Here is a 15002-nt window from a genome sequence, read left to right as displayed (position 1 = left end):
CCCACCCTCGGTGGAGGTAAGAAGGCACCTTACTCACTGCACTTCTCCGCCAGCCACCCCGCTAGCTGCTTGCCGCAACTCTCCACCAGCCGCCCTGCTGGCCACTTGCTCTGCTCATCCCCTCATCAGCCACTTGTTCATCAGCCAACGGTCAGTCACCTTCTGCTGCCACCTTCCTCTCTCTGCGGTGACCTCTGCACATCAGTCTCTTAGTGATTTTCAGCTCTTGGTAGGCTGGGTAGAAAAACAGCCCCATCTCAGGTGACTTCAGCTCTCAGTGATTTTCAGCTCTGGGCAGAAACATAGTTTCACCACAACTGATTTTTAGCTCTCATTGAGCATTTAAATGGCTTCTAATGAAGCCTATTTAGCTCTATTCTTTTAACAGTAGCAGGAACAGGTTAAACCAGTCTGGGGAGTTCTAGGGAGTGTCCACACATTTCTTGGCTGGGACATCTGTCCCTACTTCTCTTAGCGTCACACCACTCTGGCATTCAAGCCCCTGGCTTAACCAGGTCCTTTCAGCTGAAGGTGACACCCCTCATTTGAGACAGGTTAACCACAGTCCTGCTTCCCTATATTCCCACAATAATTACAACATTTTGGTAACAGTATTTCACTACCCCTGCATTCAGTACTAAGGTCATTTGTACCCAACACCAGCCAAAACTGATTACTTTGACACACTCTATGTGCTGAATATCTAAGCAGAGCAGGAGCAAACTGTATTTACATAAACATACACAAAGTCTCTCCCCCACCCAGCTAGCTGTCACAGGAGCATTCATTCAGACCCCGCTTACATCTACACTAATCATAACTGTCTCTATTTTGTCTTGTGTCATGTGATTAGGACGTGGCCAATTGTGCCTAGTGGTTGGAGCAGGAGTCAGGCATAGTGGTTGGTGCACAAAGCAGTAGTCTGGAATCAGAGCCCAGGATTAGAGCTGGAGTCAGCATCCTAGTGCCAGAACCAAGGGTCAGCAACTGAATCATGAGCCAACAGTCAGAGTTCAGGGACAGAACCAGAGTCAGAGGCCAGAGCCAAGGGTCAGAACCAGGTTACCTGAAGTGATGCAAGGGTGGGGACAAGTCGGGAGCAGGACTAGGAATGAGGCATGCGTTATCACAGCGCTGGATGAATGCTTTGAGTAGCTACTGAATTGCTGCTGCTGCCTGGAGTAAGAGCTAGTCTGCTGATCCTTCCAACCAATCAGGCAGTGGGGCCAATCAGACAGCCTTCTGCAGCCCAGCTGTGTTTTTTAGGTTGCCCAGAGACCAGCTTTGCTGCAGGCCCTACTTCCAGATAGGATCTACTGCAGGCCCTGATTCCTGACACCTTGTGCTCCTCCATCTATTTGTTGCATCCACCTATTGTACCTTGAACAATGAGCTCTTTGGTGCAGGGTCCATCTTTCCATTACATGTGTATGCAAAGCCTAGCACAATGCGCCCTGATCTAAGCACCACCACAGTACAAATATATAGGAAATGCATCTTCCCTACTTTAAATATAAAGCATCTGAAAGCACTTCTTCCTAGAAATGTTTTTATTCTTTCCGTGCCATTCCCTCTACACGACTTTCCCACCCACTTTCATATTTAAATGAAGTCACTTAATTTGGCTTTTCATCTCTTTTTATTTTATGCATTTTTTAATTTGTTTTGTACTTAATTTGTTTTGGTACTTTCACCGTTGTGCAGTATCCCAAGTGCTTTAGTGGAGGAAGAAGAGTCTTTTAACAATATTTAACAAGAGTCAAATAACAATAAGAGCCACCATTTTCTATGCCTCACAAACATGTATTAAAAATTATCCACTGTGGAGTTCTTGCACCTTCATCTGAACCACTAGAATCAGAGTACTGGAACAAATGGACTATTGATATGATGGAGTACATCAGGTCTTAACTTTCTAAAGCAGTTATGAGAACCTTTACAGAATGTTAATATAATGTACAGTCAGGAAAGAACCATATTTGTTCAGAGATTTCCGCAGAATCCTGTTGACCCTGGAAATGAGATCTTCTATGTGTCTGTGAAGGTACTATTGGTAACTATATGATTTTAGTGCCACCTGGTGCTCAGAATGGTAACTGGTAAAGAAAAGGAAAAAGGGCCACGGAAGCTGGAGAAGGATGACAACTAACAACTAACAAATGACAACTAACAAATGAAATAGTTACTAAGGCTACATGCAAAAATTTCTTATTGTTGCCAAGAAGAAAGCTTTAGCAAAATGCTTCCAAATATTTTGGTTCATGTTTAAGTTTTCAGTTTTCAGTTGTACCAGCAACATTTTTTCCTTCCTGACCAAAACTAGAAAGGTTTTTCGTAGCAATCAATACCTAACTCTCATACAGTCAATATGAGACATAGACTTGTAAGCCTAGAAACAAAGAAAATCCCTGGATGTAACCCCTTCCTTCCACCTGTTACCTCAAAGGGGAGCCATGGTAACTCTAAATGTATAATGATGTAGGTATCAAGATGTAAAACAAGCCCCTTTGACTCAGAAGCACAGACCTGCCCTCTGCCGTGTCTGTCACCAGTGGACTGGTGTACAGGTCTCCCTCCCTTTTCCTTATGTGTAGTGCAAATAACAAAAACTGGCAATAGGTAAAGGCAAAAACAACAGATAAGTGTATTGGGGGGATAAATTTACAAATCAGGGAAGGGGTAATTGTGAATAAACAGTGACTAGATAAACAATACAAAACAGTGAAACAGCAGCTTTAAAACAGGAGCATTGAGCTCAGGCCCAAAATACAAATCACCCTGGCAATAATACATGTAAACCCCCAACTGAATGCTGAACGCTGTATGATTTGCATTTTCCATCTTTTATTAACTGTTTAATCTTCAGATCTTGTAATTGCAGTTTTATAATGTCCTGATGGTCAGTATAATCTGTTGTTGTTAATGCGTGTATGGCTTTTACTTTGTCCCATTGGTGTTCTGGTCCCAATCTTGCAGCTTGTTTTGCCAGGTGATCTACTCTGCCATTCAGGAGAGTGATTTCTGCCTGATTTTTGCAATGAGCTTTGACTTTGAATAAGAAGGTGTCACCCCTCCTGGCTTTCGCTAACTGCCATGCATGTTGCAAGTATCCTGCATATGCAACCAGCTGTTCTCATCTTTCAAGCTTTCCATACGACCATCCAATCTAATAATGCCCTCATTACCCACTCGGAATCAGTGCAGATGGAAATGTCCGTGGAAGCTTCTGCATTCTCCAAGGTTACAATAACTGTTATGATTTCTGCAGCCTGGGCTGAGTTGTGTTTGATGGTTCCTTGATATACCTTTTCGGAAGCAACATGAAGAGCTGCAAATCCCGTAGCTGCTTTCCCATTTATGTACATGCTACTGTCGTCTACAACCCACAAATCTTGATTGTAAGCCTTTGCATCCTCAAATACCAATTCCAATTTAAAAGGAGATGTAATCTCAAGGTTCTTGATTTCAGGAAGAGGACATTCATGATTAGTCAGGGTTTCTTCTGGTGTTAAAACACAAAGTGCAAAAGGTGCCAAATGAGGACTTTCAACTTTTTCCACCTGTATCTCATTGTTGATTAATGCCAGGGTCCAATTGGCCAAGCGAGGATGGCTCACTCTTCCCGAACTGGCTTTTCCAGTCAATACGTACTTTACAGGAGTATGCAGTGTTTTCAATACAATGGGATACATACCATACATACCACTATGTACTCCCAGTGTGCCAGCGACCATACAAGAGCTCGTACTTCTCTTTCACATTCTGTGAACTGTTGTTCTACTGCGGACAGCATTCTAGATCCATATGCAATAGGCTTTCCATTGTGTTGTAACAGAATGGTGCTGATTGCCATGCTGGTAGTGGCTAGCTGGAGGTGGAAAGGCTTATTCTCCTGGGGGAATGCTAAAGCTGGTGCTTCCATCAAAGCTTTCTTTAGTTGTTGGACAGCATCTTGTTCTTCTTTTCCCCATTTCCACTGTTGACCTTTTCTGAGAAGTTGGTACAGAGGCCTTGCATTTTCACTGTAGCCAGGGCTGGCTCTAGGCACCAGTTCTCCAAGCATGTGCTTGGGGTGGCACTTTCCAAGGGGCGGCACTCCGGCTCCTTTTTTTTTTTTTGCTTGGGACGCAAAAAGCCGGGAGCTGGCCCTGAGCGGGGGTGATCTGCGGCAGTTGCGGGTGTGGGGATGGCTGCAGGAAGTAACCCTGGGCGGGGGCAGAGGAACCGCTCCTCCCCCAGCTCATCTCTGCCTCCTCCCCTGAGCGTGCCGCCCCTCCACTTCTCCCCCCTCCCTCCCAGGCTTGCCTGGGAGGGAGGGATAGGAGGGGAAATGCGGCATGCCCAGGGGAGGAGGTGTGGCTGGGGATTTGGGGAAGGGGTTGGAATGGGGTGGGGAAGGGGTGGAGTTGGGGCTGGGCCGGGGGCTGGGGCATGGGAAAATTTTTTTGCTTGGGGCGGCAAAAAACTTGGAGCCGGCCCGGACTGTAGCCCTCAGTGAAATCTCTTGAGAAGCCACCCAGGCCTAAGAAGAACCAGAGGGTGCTTATATCTGTCAGCGTGGGCAGTTTAGCTATTAATTTTATCCGGTTGGTGTCAGGCTTCCTTCCAGCAGGTCCCAATTGCACTCCTAGATAAATGACTTGTTGCTGGACTAATTGGGCTTTAGTTGGATTTATTAGTAAACCTGCTGTCTTCACTATCCCCAATACTTCATCCAAAGCATTGATGTTTTCTTGCTTGGTCTTAGTTGCTATTAGTATATCATCCACGTAACTCACAATGTTGTTCCGGTAAGAGGCAGTTTTTCACAATGCTGCAACTATTCGATGGCATATACTTGGGGCATTGTGATACCCTTGGAGAACCCTGGTCTATGTGACTTGCTGTTTGTCAAGGGTAAAGGCAAACTTGTAATAGCAGGAAGAATGAAGTGGTATAGAAAAGAAAATGTTGGAAATGTCCAGTACACTGTACCAACAAGCACCTTTGTTTGACCCCATTAGGAGTTGGGCATCTGAGTAGTAAAGACAAGAACACTTCTGTTAGCTGCTTTCAGGTAAACCTGCAGCTTTGGGGCATGTAATTCAGACCCTGGGTTTTTTGTTGGAGCAGACAGGAGTGTATGGGTCAGCGAGACAGGGCTGGCAGGGAAAGCAGTGGTAGAAGGAGTCTGGGCACATCAGGTGGCAGCTTCCAGGGGGGGTTCTGTGATCCAGCCCGTCACAGATATCATAGAAGGAAACCATGTGAGAAGTGTGCTGGGATATTTTTGTGTGAAGGATGTTCTATAAAGATAAATGATGCTGGTAGATATTTTGTTAGCATTAAGAGATTCTGTCATGTCAAAACAATTTAGATCTACAGGACACAACAGAAGGAATGCTGTCAGGAGACAAAGCTCTGAAGTAATTTACAGACTTTAAAATGTGACATGTTTGACAGAGAGGTATATTGATTTGTGAAAGCTTGAGTCATACTATGACAGATATAGCAACCACATGCAATATCTTGGGGACCATATTTTATTAAGCTTATGAATGGTTCCTGTATCACTATGGACCAGGGACTGTATACAGCTCCCAGGGAAAGGTTACTAAAGGTCCTCCAAAAACAGGGGCGGTTATTAAGGTGAATCACTTAGGAATCCATGGAGCTAGCACTGTTACCTCAAAATTTGGACCCAAAGCACCCCAATAATGGCTTGCCTATAACCATAAGCCAATTGTCAATTTGGCCCACTTCAATGGGTAACAAGGGGTGGCCCGCTCTAGAGGAATTGCTGGGGTTTTACCAGGGAATGTGTGTCTACATTATACTTACTTTCCTTCTTCTCAAGATACATCTGATATGTCTCAGGGTCCTTCTGCTCTGTCAGTTCTCCGCTTGTTAGTGGTGTTGCTTTTGTCCTCCGCAGTCCTACTGTTGCCAATATTCTGCTTCTCTTGCTGCTCCTTCTGTAGTCTTCTCCACTCATCCAAAACTCTTTTTCAGCCAAAGCCTTTGAGCTCTTTGCCTTATGTACAATTTTTGGCCTTCTCTGATTGGTTGCTTCTTCAATTTCAGCTATTAGCATGGATCCTCCCTATGGGGTTATACCTGCTCAGGCATCAGTTTTACCTGTCATTACAACTGAACCTTCTCCTGACCCCTCCCTTCAGGTATTTTAGAGTAAGATCAACCACACCCTGCTGAAATTTATTTCACCCTAATCTTCTGTCTGCTATTGGTCGATGTAGTTTGAATCTTCCATTTTGATGTCTCTAATACAAAATTATTGTGGCCGCCATTTTGGATTTCTAGCTATAAACTATCATTATTTATTACTTATCAAAAGCCTTAAATTTCAAACTAATTACATTTTATACATGTTTAAGCATTATGACACTGTCACCGCCTTTGTTATGTTAATTGGGAGAGGTGATCTTTACTATATTTTCTGCCCGTCTGGCTGTTTACAGCTGTGTGCATGTGGTTGCATGTCTCTGTCCTGGCTGCTGTATTTCTTACACAGGATCAAGGCAGTTAAAAAGCTTCTTGTTTCACCACCACCTGGGAGGGTTCACATGTACTGGTTCAAGCCCTGTATTCCAGAGATTAGGAGACAAAGAAAGGGCTTTTGGTATGAAAGGATAAGCTTGAATGGACTCATTGCCTTTTTCTAATCCTGAAAACAGACAGGACCCTCTGTTCAAGGGGGGCCCAAACCCTTGTAGAAGGATTGGGAAGACTATGGCCAACTCTGGCCTCATGAGACTGATGGTTGACCTCTGGTGAGTTTCTAGCATACATACAGGAACTTTTTTATGATGTTTTGTCTTAAAAATAAAGGTGCTTGTTTAGAAAGAGCTGTGAGATACCATGTAACTGCCAGCAATATACTGTTCATAGCCCTCAAAGAGAGAGCCTGCTGGCCATTGAGCGGAGTGGCTAGTTGGAAACATTTCAATGTAAGGCAGGGAGCTATACAGCCTTAAATACCTGGTGAGAAGAAAGTGGGACAAGAATCCTTACCCAAAGTCAGGTAATGGCCTGACTGAGTACTCCTGGAGTGGACCATGGCGTGGGGATACAGGGGCAGTTACCCTGAAACTGTGACGTATACTTCAAGGAACAATTGAAATTACGTTTCCATGGAGTGCAGACAATGATTGTTCAATTCTTGTATGCAAAGGACTTGTGACTATTTTAGAGGAGAAAGGCAGATCCTGGAAGATGAGAAATGGTGGACATACCCAGAGACACCACAGCCCAATCCCTATTTTCAGCTACGAAATCCTTCCAGGACAAGCACCCGCAGTCTGACTTCTCATCTGTTAAAATTCTCCTCCACTCTGTGGATATCACCCCAAATCCATGCTCTCTTCCAACAAACCTTACCACAATCTCTTTCTGAATTGTCTTGCATCTCCCACTTCCATCCTACTCACCTGCCCCAGTTACCAATCTTTACTAACCTGCCCATTCCCTGAAACCAGCTGTCAAAATCCTTCTGAAGCCCCATAAAATAATCTCCTGCTTCCATCTCATCCTCTTTTGCCAAACCCATCCGACATGCAAATCTTCCTTGTATGTACAATAGTAAGAAAGCCATTCGTTTTCAAACTTAAAAATATCTGGTCTCTCTACACCAATGGCCCCAAATTCTCAGTTCCTCCTGGCCGATGCTTACAGCGGGATGTTTGGAGGTAAGAGACAAAATTGTCCTTAAGCTCCCTTTGCACTCCCCACATAATAGGGGTTGCTCTAACTTATGTTCTGCTTCTTATCAGCTCCCCTGGGCCATGGGAAGCAGTGAATAGCTGTAGTGCAGTGTACTACAGCCACACCTTCTCCTGCCACCTGGCCTGCCTCTGCCTTCTCGGTTCCTGTTCCTGATGTGTCCCTAATGCTACACATCATGGAAACCCCTGCACAAGGGGTGTATTCTCAGAGGGCAGTTTCTGCTCTCTGTACACTCTCAGATTGCTAGCACAATTAAGAATAAAGCCTAATGTATCTTTGGCATCATGTACTGTCCATTTTGAAAGAATATTAGAATCTGTCTACTTACCTGAAAATGTTTCTTATGTTTTCCAGCTGTTTCCTTTCTGTTTCTCTGCCAGCAACTGTCACTTGAGCTTTGTTAGATTCCCTCTCTTCCTGATGTGGTTCAGGCTGCATTGCTAACAGAAATTTCAGTAAACTATGCTTCCTCTGAATAAGAATGTAAAACTAACGTGATCATATTTTATAAATAATTTCAAAATGAACAGATTCTGCCCCACCACCTTCTCAGTTGCCACTGGCATCTCACTTGAAATTCCACCTTACACACAACCAACAATCCCAAGGCCCCAACAGCAATGAGTAAGAGTCCTGCAAGGATGGAAGGAAAATTTCATGTGTTTTTTAATTGATGCCTGAAGCAAAGTACAGGAATTCAGGGAGGACATTGTGGAGTTTATGAGGCTTAAATATTTAACATCAAGGGTGTTTTTTAGCAATGGTCAAAAGAAAACATTACAAAGTGAGTTTCTTCACTGAAGAGTGTCTGTTCTGGTGTGGAGTTCCACCATCTATTGTTTCAGAATGATTTGCCTTGCCCAGTTTGCGCTGTTTACCAGTAGAGATGGGTGTTGGTTTTGTGTTATTTTTTCTGAACAGTAGACCTGAAAGAAGTTTAGTCTGGGATCTGAAAGTCAAGCTGCAGTCTTTCTGGCTCATGCATCATCTTGAGTAATAAAGATCACAGAGGTCAAATTATGCCTTAAAATAGACCTGTAAAGCCCTATTGGCTCCAGAAGGTTACTGAGGGCATAATGTAAAGACAGCAGGTTTGTGCAGGAGATTCTGCAAATGGAACATAGTTAACAATTTTATTTTATTCAAAAGACTCATGATGAGAAAAGAATCTCATGCTCCAAGAGCTGTGTTTGTTCTGCAGGGTTAACAGGACCTAGAGCTTGGATACCCATACACAGCAGGTTTGCTGAGTAAGGAGAGTAAATGTTCAATGGTTGGGCTTCTGGCCTAGGACTAGAGAGCTCAGGGTTAAATTTCCTGCACCATAGACTTCCTGTATGACCTTAGCCAAGTCACCAGTATCTCTCTGCCTCAGTTCCCCATCTACCTCCCAGGGGAACTGTGAGGTGCTCAGATACTGTGGTAATGGGGGCTGTCTAAGTACCAAACACAGAAGGTGCCATTTTTTTCGCACAATAATTTTTCAAATTAAAACTGCTAAAATATGCCTTCATCAAGCACAAGTTATTGGGTTCACTACAGGAGTAACAGGGTAAAATTCCCTGGCCTGTGTTATGGAGGAGATCAAACTAGATGATCTAATGGTCCCTTTGGGCCATGAAATTGATGAATCTCCAGTATAAGGGCTTGATTCTCCTCCCATACTGTTTTATACCAGTTTAACTACATTGACTTTAAAGGAGTTACTCATGATTCACACTGGTGTGAGAGCACGATCAGGCCCAATATTTCAAATGACTGCAAAATTAAATTAAATATATGCCATGGAAACTACAATGTCATGATGTTGTGGCCCATGTAGCTATTAAAATGTATTTATATTAAGATTTTATTGCATCTTAATTTATTCAGCTGGAATGGAATCTCTCTCAGCATTTTATAGTTAATCCAAATACCTCCAATGAACTTTTAAAAGACCTATCAGCACAATAATTGAGTCCAAGAACTGAAATAACAATGAGGGAAGGAAGTGTGTGGCACAGTTACCATGCTAACTGCACCTCTGATAGCTCCAGCACCCTCTTTGGGTGTGTCTACATTGCAGCTGGGAGCATGCCTCCCAGGCCCAGCCCAGGTGGACAGATGTGCACTAGCTCTGCTCAAGCTAGCACATTAAAAATAGCAGTGTGGATGTTGTGACACAGGCAGTAGCACAGGCTAGCCACTCAAGCTCAGACCCAGGGTGTCAAAAGGTCTGAGCTTCAGGATATGGCCACACTGCAATTAAATATCCACAGCTGGCCCATGCCAGCTGACTTAAGCTCGCAGGACTCTGGCTGAGGGGCTGTTTAATTGTGGTGTAAACTTCCAGGCTTGGGCTGAATCTTGGGCTCTAGGACCCTGCAAGGTGGGAGGTTATCTCAGCAGGTGCATCTTATGTTCAGTACCTGCAATTCTTCTCCTCAGGAGCTAAAGTAAGTGTCTTCCAGCAACCGGATCCTGCAAATGGAACAGAGTTAACAATTTTATTCAAAAGACTCACTTCTTAAAGCAAAGTATTTATATAGAACCAAAGTATTCCAAAGAAAGAGATCTTAAGATTTACCCTTCCCTGGAAGCATGGAAGGCAACAACTGCTTCAGACATTCCCACTGGACTTGTATCTGTGCCCATGTTAGTCTGTTCCCCGATGAACAGCTCACTGACAATTCCCCATTCCCTCTCCGCAGACAGTCCTTTAAACCACTTACTGTTCCTTTGATCTCTAGGCTTCCAGCTTTGGCAGAACAGCTGGAGCCTGGATATAGCATCTTCACTGCTAATAGCTCGGGTATGGGGGGAGGGATAGCTCAGTGTTTTGAGCATTGGCCTGCTAAACCCAGGGTTGTGAGCTCCACCCTTTAGGGGACCACTTAGGGATCTGCAGCAAAATCAGTACTTGGTCCTGCTAGTGAAGGCAGGGGTCTGGACTCAATGACCTTTCAGGGTTCCTTCCAGCTCAATGAGATAGGTATATCTCCCTATATATTATTATGGTCTTGCAATTACTGCCACATGTTTGTTGGGAGGCTGTTTATGTAGAGCTCCTTTGTGGCCATCCTGCTTGTTTTTTGCAACATCTTCTTATTAAGCTACACCAATACATTCATATATGAAAGCCCAGTAACCCAATATAGCTACAGAGACTAGCTTGCTAACCAGGGCACATGCAGTATTCATAAAATTATTACACAACAGCTTCACATCCATCACACTGTGATCTAGAGATTAGATCAGGGGAGCAGAGTCAGGACCACTGGGTGCTGGAAACACTTTGGATTACATTTATTTATTAATTTTGAAATTATAAATTACATCTATATCATACTCTTTTACATGCTTTAACACAAACATTTTATGACCAAACAATTATTTCAAAATAATCACATCACATCACAACCATCTTCCTCATGTTCCCCATTGATTCTTCACATTCAGAAAAGTCAAAGGTAAAAAGTGGAAGGTCAAATTGAGGCTTTGGTTTAGCCTATATGGGAAGCAGGTCTGAGAGCCAGTGCCTAAGGCTAATCAGAAAAAGGTAAATATTTCCCATAAAAAACTTCAAAAGAAATGAAAAAATAATTTTTTTTTGATGAAACAGATTTTTTTATGAAACACACATTTTTATTTCCTTTTGTATTGAAATATGTGCATTTTAATGAAAAGAGGAACAACAATATTTGATTTTTTATTTTTTTTGGAAACTGAAATTAACTGAAAAGTTTCTTTTCATTATTGAAAAAAATCAAAACATTTAAAAGGAAGACAATTTTTTTTTCAATAAATTGTTTTGTTAGAGTAGCTTTTCTTGTCAACTCTCATTCCCCACCTTTTGCAATAAAAAAAATTTCAAACAGTTCAGTCGGTGATACTTCAGTGAGAAGAGACACCCTGTCATCTGCTTTCCATCCCCACTTGTTTATACTAACACAGGGTTGTTAGTTTCTGAACCCAAAGGATTGCAGCTGCCAGGGTATCATACTGGGAGAGAGGCAGTCCTTTAGGTAGTTGGGACCCAACTCTAGTTCAAAGCCAGTAGCTTTATATTTTACCCATAAGTAACTGAAAGCCATTACAGATGCTAGAGCAGCGAGAAACACCACCTAACAAGCAGGATGCCACAGTCTACAACCTGTGAAAGGTGTGAGGATGTAGCCCCAGGTCAAAGCACACTCACATTGCAAATAATCCAAACTTGAGATGAAGGAATGGGTGAGGCTGCAAGGTCTGAATCTGAAAGGAAAGGACACAACCTTCATGTCAAACCTGTGGGATAGTAAGCACTCTTGACAACCATTGCTACCTGAGAGGTCAAAAGCAGCTGGAGATGCAACATGGCACTAGGGCAGCCTGGCTTAGAAATGAATGGTTAGCATACACCATCAAGTAGGATTTTTGCCTTTCTCCTTTAGTTGCTTTCTCCAGCCAATGGCATTTCAGTCTTGTCCGTGCTGAACTTCAGTCAGTTAGCCCTAATCCATACTCCAATCTCTATACAGCACTGGGTAAGGCACTTCTTTACACCCGCGGGATAGAGAGAAAGAGAAATGTAAATCTAGGTGCATTCTGCATATTGAAGTCATTGTAACTCAGCCTTCCTTACGAACTCTTCTTCAACCTCCCTTCTAATCAAAATGTAAATGGGGGCAAGACAGCCTGGTGGGATCCCCCATGAGGAAGCCCTCTGACAGATGAAGACATAGATGAACATTTGCCCAGGCTATCTTTCAGGGACTCCCAGAATAAGAGCCACTGAAAAAATAACACCATTAACCCCTTATAGGGTCCACAACCATTAGCCTGTCAAGAACACCCTTACTGAGTTCATCGGCAAAGCTGCTAAGCCACTCCCTTTCCCTTATTCAAATTCCTCCTGAAGACTCACTTCTGTTTACATTCTATGCTCAAGCCTAACCCCCCTTGCATCTACATTGCATTTGCACTAACCTAGCACTCAGACCCAGGATGCCAGGATCTTGCACCTTCATAATATATGTTGGGCCAGTTTAGAAATGTAACATTTTATGTCCATGAGATTCCACAAGAATTAGTTCTGTGCTTCTCCACTGAGCTACTTTAGACAATAATCTTCTGTTTCTTGTCCTGTTTCAGGCCCCTCAATTTCTACTGCCTGGTGTTCATCAGAAACACGATCCCTGACCCACCGTACCTTCAAGGACTGTTCCAAAAGGGAGCATTTATGTGACGAAGCATTTACGGTCAATGTTCTTGAGAGATCTGACCAGCAGGTTCTGTACCAGAAGCAGAGGGACACAAGACAGGAGCAAGGGCATGCTGGGAGGCAGGAAGAAAGGCTGAGGCTTGCTGTGCAGGTGGAGGAGGGGGTTTCAGTGAGGGAGCATGCACTTGCAAAGCAGTTCCAGGAACAGGAATGGCAGCAAAGGGAGGAGGACGTACCTCAACAGAAAGAACTGTTTCAGCAACTCACCTCCATCATGGCTGCAAAAGCGCCAGCTCCTACTGCCTCCCCCACACCAGGGCTGGATCCCCCTGCAATGTACCAGCAGGCATGCAGTAGCTTGGACAGCTCCATGTCAGAATGACCCATGCATTCAAGTCTCATGAGCGGCTAAGCAGAGCAACTAAACCCTATGCAGTCTTCCTTCTTCAACCCCTTTCCCATGGATACCTCCACTCTTCCCCCTGCAGCTCCACGTGGGTGAAAAACAGGGAAAGAGGGGAAAAGAAAACATAGGCCAGGAAGCATGTAGTGGAAGCGGATTTGAATTGGGTTTGCACTGTTTCCAGCAATTTTTTCTTTGAAAATATTCGTTTGGTACTTGTTTTGGGGTGCTGTAATGGCAGCTTGTCTGTCCAACACTGGGTGACTGGTATTAATCTGTTTACAAAGAAAGCCTTTTAGGTCTTCAAGAAAGTTCATTGCTGCCACTGCATCACATGATACAATCATAATTTCAGCTAATAAAGCTAAAAACATGATCGTGAGCAATTATACATTAGTAAGCAAACACTATTCCTCTGCTTACCAACATGCAGCAATTCACATTTCAAAAGCAGCAAAGAATCCTGTGGCACCTTATAGACTAACAGACGTTTTGGAGCATGAGCTTTCGTGGGTGAATACCCACTTCGTCAGATGCATGTAGTGGAAATTTCCAGGGGCAGGTATATATATGCAAGCAAGCTAGAGATAATGAGGTTAGTTCAATCAGGGAGGATGAGGCCCTGTTCTAGCAGTTGAGGTGTGAAAACCAAGGGAGGAGAAACTGGTTCTGTAGTTGGCAAGCCATTCACAGTCTTTGTTTAATCCTGAGCTGATGGTGTCAAATTTGCAGATGAGCTGAAGCTCAGCAGTTTCTCTTTGAAGTCTGGTCCTGAAGTTTTTTTGCTGCAGGATGGCCACCTTAAGGTCTGCTATAGTGTGGCCAGGGAGGTTGAAGTGCTCTCCTACAGGTTTTTGTATATTGCCATTCCTAATATCTGATTTGTGTCCATTTATTCTTTTCCGTAGAGACTGTTTAGTTTGGCTGATGTACATAGCAGAGGGGCATTGCTGGCATATGATGGCGTATATTACATTGGTGGACGTGCAAGTGAATGAACCGGTGATGGTGTGGCTGATCTGCTTAGGTCCTGTGATGGTATCGTTGGTGTAGATATGTGGGCAGAGTTGGCATCAAGGTTTGTTGCATGGATTGGTTCCTGAGCTATTCACATTTCAAAAAATTCCATACATAAACCCATGCTGCCCCCCAACCCTCCAATTCATTAATCATCATGTTATTCATAATTATATTGCACCGCAACCAAGCCCACACACCTTCCAAAGCACTAAATGTCCGTCCCAACTTTTAATTAGCCCCTTTTCCCTCACAAGTACATTCATCCATAATGTGAGAACACAAAGCATCCCTGACTTCTGTTGCCTGGGTGCAATCAGCTCCCACAGTGACAGATGCACTTTCTGGCTGAGTGTACCAGTTCAGCGGCCCCTCACTGTCCTAGGTCCAGTCACGGGGAAATGGCTCACCTCTGACTTCAGAAAGGTTATATGGAGCACAGCAAGCCATAGTAATGCAGACAGCATTAACGATACTGGTATCCAAACGGGTCTGTAGACATCTCCAACGTGATGTGTCAAAAGCACATTGAGCAACCATTCTAAACCTGCTGAGAGTGTAATTAGACCTTCTTTTGCCAGGGCCTCGGAAATCAGGGTACAGTTTCATAAGCCAAGGCAAAAGGGGGTATGCAGGGTCCCCCAGAATAACAGTGGGGTCAGTAGCTCCATTTATGTC

Source organism: Gopherus evgoodei, chromosome 2, assembly GCF_007399415.2.
Source record: "Gopherus evgoodei ecotype Sinaloan lineage chromosome 2, rGopEvg1_v1.p, whole genome shotgun sequence".
Taxonomy (NCBI): domain Eukaryota; kingdom Metazoa; phylum Chordata; order Testudines; family Testudinidae; genus Gopherus; species Gopherus evgoodei.
This window is presented reverse-complemented; position numbering follows the sequence as displayed.